Below are 10,330 nucleotides of genomic sequence, written 5' to 3'. Positions count from 1 at the left end.
TCTTTGTTTTCCCAGACGGCCCCGCACTGCTTGAGACAGACAGGAAGCGTTGGCATACGCAGCTTCTCGGACAGTCCTGGACTGTTTGGGACAACAAATCAAAGTTCCGCTGTTACTAAGCCAAGAAAAACTGAAGATGTAACTGCCATCATCTTTATTGGGAAACATCTTATTGGTGCTAACTTTTTCCAAGTACGTAATGATCTAAACAATAGGTCCCGTGAAATACAATGGCAGACAGCAAACATTATAGGCAAAATAAAAGGGTGTAAAAAGGAAATAGTGCCTCTGTCTCACGAAAGTGAACACTAAAAATTCAACATAATGAAACTATCTTAGTTTCTGAAAGGCAGAATGAGCACTTAACGCAAGAACTAATAATAAAATATCACATATGCATAACAGCTAAGCATAAACACACTAAAGGATAAATAGAATAAGACTGTAAAAGCAACGCTTGAAAAGGAACAGTTCTTTCATAAAAAAACAATACGAGTTCTGCTTAAGTGAGCAACAGCACAGTGTTAGCTGCACTCTCTCTGGTAAAATAAAACACAAAGGACACATTACGAGACTTCTCATGAACAAAAACAAAAAGCAGAATTCACATATGGAAACATCAAATCACTATTTGACTAACCTTTCAGAAAGCGAAAAAAAAAACGAAGAAAGAATCGAAACAATGTAGTGAAGCATAAAGGAGAGCAACAGCTGAAGGCCCAGAACAGCGATATCCTCCAGGAAAAACAATCTGAAAACCACCAATACGTTAGCACAATGATAAATTGTGTAACAGAAGCAGGCAAGCTCCTACAGCAGCGTGCCAAATTAGCTTCTCCATAAAGAATAAAAATTCGAAACACAGCTGACACCCCCGTAACTTGAAGCCCACGCTTAACTTGACTTGAATGACGCCTGTCATGAACCCACCAAAGGAAACGCAATGAGCCTCCTGGGCTCGTTCGCACCAGGCGTCGTTTATATCAAGTCAAGCATGGGCTTCAAGCTAAGATACATTTCTGAACACGGGGGTTAGAAATGCAGACATTTGCAAATGGCACAAGGTTGTTATTCCTAGGGTGTATCTTAATTTTTGCCTCATTTATCTTGAATAAGTAAACATCGGCAGTCGAAGTACAACCATGCTATGCTCTTTTTTTTATTGGAGTAGAATAACTATACCATATTTTCAGGTGAGTGAGTTAATTCGTGCGTAGATTCGTCAATCATAAGGAACGTCAATGTAACTGCAGTTAGTAGTTACGTGGTACCACAGCAGACTAGACAAGCACTAGTGGCACCAGACCACACCATGTTGCTGAGAGTGCTGAGTCACTCGCCGTAGTATCAAATCGGAACTTTCCATTTAAACCTACTCAATCCTTTCGATACACTCAGCCTGACACCAGGTAACAGGATTCTACATTTATCTTGTTTTTGAGAGGATACAACATTCCTTATAATGCACTCAAGCTCCATGAAATGCCAAAGTATTTATTCGGGCGATGCTGGAGATGAGCTGGCACATCTACATCTCCGTAGAGTTATCTGGTCAGTCTTCGTGCGCTGGGCTCAACACAGCTTGAGCTACCTAAACAAGGAAACAAAGGAGAGAATCTTTACAATTGGACAAACACGTCGCTTATTACTTACCCAGAGCTCAGAAACTCGCCCTTACTTGAAGCTCATGCTTGACTTCATCACTATAACGACATGCGCGAACGTGCCCAAGGTATTCATTGCCTTTCCTTCGGCGTGTTCGCATCGGGCTTTGTCTTGACCAAATCAAGCATGGGCTTCAAGTTCAGGCACACTTCTGAATGCGAAAGTAAGACATACAAAGTAGCTTAAGACACCTAAAGTAACCGGTTTTCCGCTCTCTAAATTCAGTGATTAGGTTAGGATCCCAGAGTAGAAATCCACAGCTACAGCATCTGCTTTATCATGGAAGCAGATCTAAGCCATATGCTTAAATAGTGGCACTAACAATGAAATTTGTCCTTGCAAGCAGTGGAGCACAGCAAATCTTTATATAATGTGCGATGGGATTGACTGTTCAAGAACACGTGAAAGCACATAGCTCTTGTATCATTTGCACATGGCTTGTGCAAATAATACAAGAGCGTAATCCTGCACGCTACACACGGGAGCTGTACAAACGTACAGAGGAGCAACAAAGCGCGCAGAAACATCACAGCAAGCTTTTGAGAGGTGTTGTATAAGTCGGCGAGTTCGGTAGTGCTGAACTTCTAGTTGGCACTTTGACGAGTTGTAGCAATGTGTCATTGTTTCGAATCATTGGCGGCGCCTCTGGGACACCAAAGTGGTAACGGGGACACCAAAGCCAGAACCCGGACTGGCCCATGAATTGGGCCTCGGTGGCCCTAACCCGGACCACCCTGCTTCCAGATTTGATCCCTCCGCTGGCCCTTGGGTGCCTTAAGATCCTGAGCCACCTCCTTTACTATCATCTCATGTGTGCTCCTGAGGCCTCCGTTTACCGGTTACACATGCCCCCTTGGAGCAGTGCTTGAAAAAGTCAAAAATATCATTGCAACGAAAAAAGGCATCAAGCAATGAAAAAAGCACCCAGCAACGAAGAAAGCGTCCTGCGACTTCTACAAAACCAGCCAGAACCTTGCCGTGCCGAGCACCTCACCACGTCGAGCACCACTGTCAAAAACGTGTACCCGAGCCACTGAATTCATTGTGCACAAAACATGTGGACCACGAGAAGCACAGTACAAGAGAGACCAAAACGAGTATGAGAAGCTGAACTGAAACATGGGACAACGGGAAACAGACGAGAACGTCGCTTGTCTATCGTCATTTCTTTCGGGTTCCAGTTCAGCTGTTCGAACTCGTCTTAGCCATACACCAATTGGGTCAGTTTAGTACTATTCCAACAAGAAACACCGCCAAGAGAATAAAGTACGAAAACAAACCGCCCAAATACCTTGAAAAGTGCGTGCCTACTGTCGGCCGAACACCACTGCAGATATCGTGAGAATAAGAAGTGTCACCACAGAACACATGTGTCACAGCATCAGCACCATAACACAGGCTCGCACATGCGCGTATATGCTTGCGTCCTTGCATTCCTCCATGCTTCCTTGCTTGCGCTTATGATACGCGGCTATGAGAGTAATTGATAGTTGGAGAATATACTACGTAAAATTTGTTTAAATTATACAACTTTTCTAACGTCTTTAAACGTCATTTTTCATTTAGTATAACAATTGTGGCGTGCTCCCGGATCCTTGCTTTCGACGCGCACGGCCTCCTAGATTGAGTGTAAATTATCGGAGGCCACGCAACAACTTTCTCAGGGGAGGTTTGTCGCTCTTTTAAAACGTTTGGAGGTGCTTAACAAAAGTAGAGCGGCTTCGTAAAATTTCCATGCACTTTTTTATACTATATATCAGTTCGTTCCCGAACATATAGAGCCTTTTTTCCGATTTTTTTCCAAAGTCGGAAACAGAGCTTAGAAGTCATTAACTACTACAAAATTCAGAATCTGCAAAGGGAAAGTTCTAGGCGCTTGTACGTTCTTCATTTGCTTCGCCCGCTGCTTGTGAATTTTGTTGTCCTGAAAATAAATGGACATTTCTTGTGAAAACACCCATTTTTTGAAGTACCAACCATCGATCGAGGTCAAGGAAAAAATTGAACGTCCTATGGACATCCATTACATGTTCACTGATGCTACAGCACGATCGTCGCACCAAACCAAGCACAAACTGCGTAGCATCGCCCCCGTCAAAAACACAGAAGGGCGTAGACAATCTGGAAAGTTTTGGGGGGGGGGTCTACAATGCACATCTAACGCACATCTAACGTATACAAATGGTATGGGAATTCCATGGACATCTAAAGTTTTGTGCAATGTATGTCTGAAGTACTGTTCTTAGAGACATTCTATGGTCATCCTAAATTTTGTCCGCTGTACGTCTGATGAATGAACCAAATCGATGTTCATTGCACATCCAAAACTTTTATGCCATTGCACGTCCCTTGTTGTATGCACATTTAAGGGAGGTCCATAGGGCATCCCATTTTTTTTTCAGAGTTTTTAAATCAATCGGATACATCTTTTGGTTGTTTGTGTCTATCTTGGGAGGGCGTTGGATCAAATACCGGCAGCGGAGGCCGCATTTCGAAAGGGTCGAAATGCAAAAAGAACCGCGCATCGGGTGCCCACTTAAGAAACTTAGTTGGAATAAATCAATTCGGAGTCCCCACCACGCCGTGCCTGATAATCGTAGCGTGGTTTTGGCACGTAAAGGCACAGGAGTTCTTTTAATTTTAGATCGCAGCTTTTAATGGCCCGTTTCTGCGGTGATTGATGGAGGCGGCGTACCCGAGCGAGCAAGCGCAACAGCCAAATATGAAAGAGCGAACGCAGAGCAGCGGATGAAAGACGCTAGCCGCGAACGGCAGACACCAATGAGAGCAGCCACTTCAACGATGTGCACGCGCGAAACTGGTTTCATGCGGACCCGCCGGACCGCTCAATGCGTACTCGTATCTGGTCTCATCTGCACCGCTCGTTTCGTACTGTCGCCTGCTCTGGTGAGCTCTCGCTCGCGCTTGTTTGGTTTGCATGGTTGGGTGTCGTTCACGCTTGTTTCGATTGTCATGGTTTGCGATTGTTTTGTAACCTGATGGCATATGCGACGCTAATTGGGCAGTACTTCCTGGATGCCGAGCTACACCACCGATTACACTGGAACCTTCGACGATTCATGTATAAAAACCGACGCGCTTTACCCGCAGACCACATTTTTGACGATTGCCGACCCTGCTACATGTCTCTCTCAAAATATGTGCCTGAAGTGAGAACACGTCTAGAGCTGCGCTCAGATTTCGCATTAGGAAGTATCGTAATTGCCGGTGCATTTTTCAATCTTTTCTTCTAGGGACCTCCGACTCGATGTTGGAAATAAATGTTGGCTTCACTTGAACAAAAAAAAGAACCATGCCGCCGCGTCCGAGAACTAGCCCACGATCTCGTGCTCACCATCGCAACGTAGTAGCCACTGAGCTATGGCGGTGAGTCGCAGGCGCGCCTGTGACATCGTTCTGCTTGTGTTGTCAAGATTTATGCCGGTGCTTTACTGTATTCCGCCTCAGAATACATTAGGTAGGGAAATCTCGTGAGTAGGCATATGACCCACAACGATTTTGATAAATGAGGAATGAGTGTACTAGTAGTGAATCAAGTTGTCCTTCAAACGAACATTGAAGCAACTGCCTCCTTGGCCTATGTTAGCCCTGATCCCAGCCCCACTCTCCACCACTCTCTTTACATGCTACTTTGAAGAGACACCATTCAAGAGAGATGCGATTATGCTAAAGTTCATTTTTCTTTCACACTCCTTCATGGCTGCTGCCACCTGTGCTTGTTTAAATGTCGAGTTCTTAATAAGGTGCTGCAAGGCTTTCAAGTTTGATTTGTACACAATACTACGAATCAAACTCGCATGAGCGAATGATTCTCACACTGTTTGACTAATCGATTCTCACAAGAGACAGACAAGTTAGAATGGTGGTGGTGGGAAAGGAATTCAAGTTCTAGAATGTGAAACACAAACAAAGAAACAAACAAACACAGATATACAAAAGGTCTGAAGACATTTATACAGGCCTTACTCAGAACATTGCGTCTGGTTGGCTTGAGTTATGTTGAACTGTGTTTTGGCACACATCTCACCATTTTGTTAGTTTTCTTTCATTTTTTTCGCTAACATAGTCATTGCGAAAAGCTCATGGGGCTAAAATAAAGCGAATAAACGTCCTCCACGTATATAGGGAGATTGACGGCGTTAGTTCAACCGGAACCCCTCTTGCGATAAACGCGTTGATGACGGTCCTGCGTGTGTATGTTCTTTTTTTTCTGAGTTGCCGCTGGTCATGGTACTCGGAAAAGATCTTTTAAGTTCACATGAAGCGCAGCACGCAGCAAAGCACAAACACCATAACGCAACCTCCAGCGATCTGCAGCGCTGATAGCGCTCGTTTTCATAAGATTCTCTGGCCATGGCAGCCGCGCTGGGATTTTCGGTCTCCGGCAGAGGCGATTGCGGGAGCTTTCCAAAAAGTTAACAGGAGGCACGAGCGCTGTCAACAAAGTTAGCGGCGATTCTAAAAAAAAAATCCGTTGTCTCGGTAAAGACAAAATAGGAGTCGAAATTGCCTGCAGAATAGCGTCGAGGCGCAAGTGTGCAGCGAGAAGAAAGCGAATGCTGGAAGTTTGCTCCGGGGGAGCAACCGTTTGCCGCATGTTTAACTTAATTTTCGAGGGTTCGGCGTTCAGTCTATTTAGAGTGAACGTAGTCGTGGCTTCGGGTGCCATAAATATGGAAATTGAAGTAAAATATGAGACGGGCCACTACTGCCGCAAAAGGCTTTGCTCTAGCGCACTCTTTGTTCCAGTGGCATGGCCACGCACATAAATTGTACGTTTATAGAACTCCCCCGAACAAATTTAAAAGTGTAAAGATAATCACTACCCCGATACCACTGTTCCCACTTGGTAAAAAAAATATCCAAATATTAGTTCAAATAGATGTTAAGGTTTCTGTTCTATATAGGTGTATACAAATAAAACAAAACGCCCGTAAGTTTCTTCTGATCGTGTCTGCGTTTCTCTCGGAATATGCCTGGGTGCCTGTTCAAAGAGGCGGTGTGAAAACCACATACAACACGCAATTTATGCGGTAATGCAAAAAAAAAGCAAGAATAGATTACAGAGCATACATTTTCGCTAAGCAGCGACGTGCCATAGAGGTTGGTATACCAACGCGATTAGGTTAAAGGCCCCGTGTCGCATAAAATCCGATGTCGGCGTCTCGGGTCGGACATCGTTTAGCGAAAAGTCATTCCTAACCACAACCACGCAGGCCCTTCGCGTGGCGCAGAGGCGTTACTGAACTAATTGAATTCCTCAATGTAAGATGCATCAGAAAAATCATAAAGTACAACCTTAACACAACCTACAGACACCATAGCGTCTGATTGTAGTTTGAATATACCAGATAACATAATTCGGTAACACGGAAACTCAAACATAAACCCCTTTTCTAGTGTGTCTACTGTTCATTGAGTGGCGCGCTGTGCTCGGTTCCTTGTAACCAAAAAGCTCACCCGCTCGCCTTCGGGCATAGCGTTCGCCGTCAGCGTTTCCGGTTAACATTACGGTTACATAAGCTGCAGTTTCCGGTAACCGTGAGAAGCAGTCAGGGAACTTTGAATGCTATCACGCTCCATTCTTAAAGGCGAAGCTTAAGCGTCCTCCAAATATTTCAGTTGGAACAAATGGCGGCGGCCAACTGCGCATGCATGAATAATTATTTTCACACTTACAACCTTTCTGATGTAGCTGGTTACCTCACAATGTGAGGGACATCCGCTGCCTTCAATTGTAACCATCGGTATAACCGTTCTAATCAGTACGCTTTCGACAATGCAGAAAGAAACGTTGAGGACTTAATTTCACATCTAGAGTAAAACACTATTTGATGTAGACGTTCCAGTAAATAAATAAAGAAGAATTCATGTCCACATAACTACAGAAATGCTATATAGGGTGTCTGTTCAGACTTCGCCTAAAGCATAGTTGAGAAAGCAAGCGAAACAAACTGCAATGTTTAGCTTGTGTTAAGAGGACTATGAAGAGCACACTCTAAAGCTCAAGAAACAAGTGTCGCACCCCCCCCCCGTTTTTTTTTTCTTCTTCACGTGCTTCTTACTGGGTTGGTATCGATTGAAACCTGAGACGAAGGTGGTCCTGCAGAAAATAAGGTCTGCACTTCCAGCTTTCTTGTTGTGTATCGTTTCTTCATTTTTCTCTTTACACTAAAGCTTCTTTGAAGAGTCGCTTGTTGACAGAGATATCATTGTTCTCGGTGGTGCATAAAAGGAGCAAAAAGAAGAGGGAAGCTACCAAAGGGGTGGTGTTTAGAAGTTCAACTCCATCGCCTTAGAAGGACTGGGACCGAGTACTCCGAAGAAAACAGTTTGTTTGAGTATCTCGGCTCTAGTAAAACTACTGTTTACTTTCCAGGGTATATGACAGCACAAGTTTCGTTATATGCCGAATTTAAACTTCGGACTTTAGGTTTGTTTATTGATTGTATTATTATGTATTAGATTCAGTCTGGAAGCGCGATCTCTGACAAAAGCAACTGCACCATTCAACGACGCTTGAAAGCATACAGAGACAAACGAATGCGAAGCAGTGCAATGCGCTATGAACGGGGATGACATATTTCCGTTGCACACATAAGCAGCAGTACGCAAAGGAAGCAAAACGAATAGGATCGCCTTAGCAAGTCGTCAATGGGGCTTTTCAGTCTTTAGGCGAGAGTCATGTGAAATTTGTGCGAATAATCTTGAGCAAAACTTTCACGTTTTTTCCTGCCCCCTTCGGCCTGAGTACAAATCGCACTTTTTTCGCCTCCTACTCTGTACGTTTGTTTTAAAAAAAAAACATGCGCCGCGTTTTGTTATGGTCGCAAACCGTGAAAAAAAAGGAAAGCGTCAGTTTTGATAAAAGAACCAAGCAATGTAGGGATTTCTTTTTAATTCGGTAGCTTGGTACTACTGCACATAACGGGTGCCATTTATATATAGTACGGTTCACTGTCATTGGGAATTACGCACGTTTCTCAGCGCAGCAGACACGGTAAAGCAAAAAATGGAAACTCACAGTGCTGTAGTGGACAGTGAATGCTGTGACTCTCCGTTTTCCTTTGTCCGTCTCTGTCGCGCTTGAGCTTTGTTCGTTATTTGTCCACTTCTGTTTAGGAATAAAGAAAGTTGCCGGGTGCACTATGTTGAAATCTGATCACGGCCCTGAAATCGTACACATGCGGCCCAAGGAGTAATGCTCAAGCCGATATTAAGCAAAACCCAAGAATGAAATGACCATTGCCTTTTTTGGGCGTGTTGGTAAATTGAAAGCATATTTAGCGCCAGCAAACAAGGACGTAAGGGAGACGCTTTCAATTTACCAACACGCCCAACAAATGGCAATGCTACAATTTTAGCGCATTGTGTTGTCGTCTCCCTTACGTCCTTGTTTGCTGGCGCTAAATATGCTTTCAATGAAATGACGTCAGCTATAAAATGGTCATTTAAGTAAGATTTTGACTTTTGTGCTGTCAACACATGCGTCGTTTTAAAAAAATTTGTGTCACGTATTATCCTGGAGACATTGCACAGTCATCTCTCCTTTCAGAAGTCAAGTCTATAAGTGTTTTATACTGTAAGTGTATTATATTTGTTGTAAGTGTTTGTATTTTTTAAACAAGTTATCTCATTCCCAATTTATGTACATCGATTCATCACTTTACACTAGCTTTATATATGTTTTAAATAGTATTTTTCTGAACAACAGTGACTTCATTGCGTGCTCACCCAGGCATTCGGGTGAATTTCTTGTGAACACACCACCTCATGTAATCAATGCATGAATATATAAATTTCCTCGTATAGGCCCTCAGTTGTTAATAACCTTCATGCTTTAATATGCATTCAGCATCACATATGTACATCTGACAGCCTGTTTGTGTTTTAGCGCGTTAGTTTATTTCTGTCATTTTTCTTGGTAGCTTCGTAAACATGCATTTGAAAATTTATGTAAAAAGGAGCCGTGCATATAGTGTCCAGTTGCCGGTGATGTGACACTGGTTTTATTGTGTCGTCATCTGGACTCGCGAAGTCAGAGTCGGGATTCACTGAAATTACTTTTCTTTTTCTAAGCAATCAAACAAGGTGACCGTAGGAGCCAAAGGTTTAAAGTAGTCACAAAACATGGTCACAGCTTTCCACTCGTTTCGAAGGCCTTATGAATCTGTTCGCCTGACATTTCTTGCGGTGGTGCAACCTTATAGCTCAGTCCATTGAGTTCTTTGCCGTTGAAGCAGCGTTTTTGCATGCCAGATGCTAGACGGGTTATCCTAGCTGAAACCGGCCGGAAACTGAAGTGCTTTCACGAGTCGTTGCAGTATACAAGCGCTTCCTATGGAAGTAGCCATGTCAATTTCTCGTGCACTACCGGGAGTCGAGCAAACTTTGGGGGACGCTTAATCTTCGCCTTTAAGAGTTCAACGCGATAGCATTCAAAGATCCCTGACTGCTTCTCAGGCTTCCCGGCAATTGCAACTTATGTAGCCTTAATGTTTACCTTTAAACGCGGGTAACCAACGCTATGCACTAAGGTGAGCTTTGTGGTTCTTTGCTCCCACTCCCCCTCCTAGCCGTCGGGCGCCGCCACTGCCACGGATGCGCGGAGGCGAACGCCATCTGGATGGTGTTGCAAGAAACC

At 43.8% G+C, this 10,330-nt stretch overlaps 1 long non-coding RNA gene across 1 annotated transcript; it reads right to left on the bottom strand.

Moving 5' to 3' along the window:
- Positions 1 to 1,492: 1,492 nt before the first annotated feature.
- Positions 1,493 to 8,782, bottom strand: LOC139057096 (uncharacterized). The gene is made up of 3 exons (XR_011512563.1): positions 8,711 to 8,782; positions 2,957 to 2,992; positions 1,493 to 1,591 (listed from the first exon to the last, which is right to left on the bottom strand). It is a non-coding gene; the product is annotated as an uncharacterized lncRNA (long non-coding RNA).
- Positions 8,783 to 10,330: the final 1,548 nt, after the last annotated feature.

This window comes from Dermacentor albipictus, chromosome 3 (assembly GCF_038994185.2).
Source record: "Dermacentor albipictus isolate Rhodes 1998 colony chromosome 3, USDA_Dalb.pri_finalv2, whole genome shotgun sequence".
Classification (NCBI taxonomy): Eukaryota; Metazoa; Arthropoda; class Arachnida; order Ixodida; family Ixodidae; genus Dermacentor; species Dermacentor albipictus.
This window is presented reverse-complemented; position numbering and strand designations above follow the sequence as displayed.